Genomic DNA, 259 nt, shown 5'->3' with positions numbered 1-259 from the left:
GGACCTGCGACCTGGAGAGAATAAAACACGGTAGGTGAAGAATAATAATTATTAAAGAGATTGTCAGAGCGATTGTTTCAACGCCAAGTCATGTATCGTGAATCTTGAAGACAGAGATCCAGGGCCATGCATGATCGACGGATGACACAGATGATAATATCTATACACGTGTGTGTGTATTTTTTATATGATTTGCTCTTGTTTGGGAAAATGATATCTGTACACGTGTGTGTGTGTTTATATGCTTAGAAAAATACAA

The sequence above is a fragment of the Penaeus monodon genome, chromosome 25, assembly GCF_015228065.2.
Source record: "Penaeus monodon isolate SGIC_2016 chromosome 25, NSTDA_Pmon_1, whole genome shotgun sequence".
Taxonomy (NCBI): Eukaryota; Metazoa; Arthropoda; class Malacostraca; order Decapoda; family Penaeidae; genus Penaeus; species Penaeus monodon.
The sequence above is the reverse complement of the archived record's forward strand: the minus strand, read 5'-3'. Positions refer to the sequence as shown.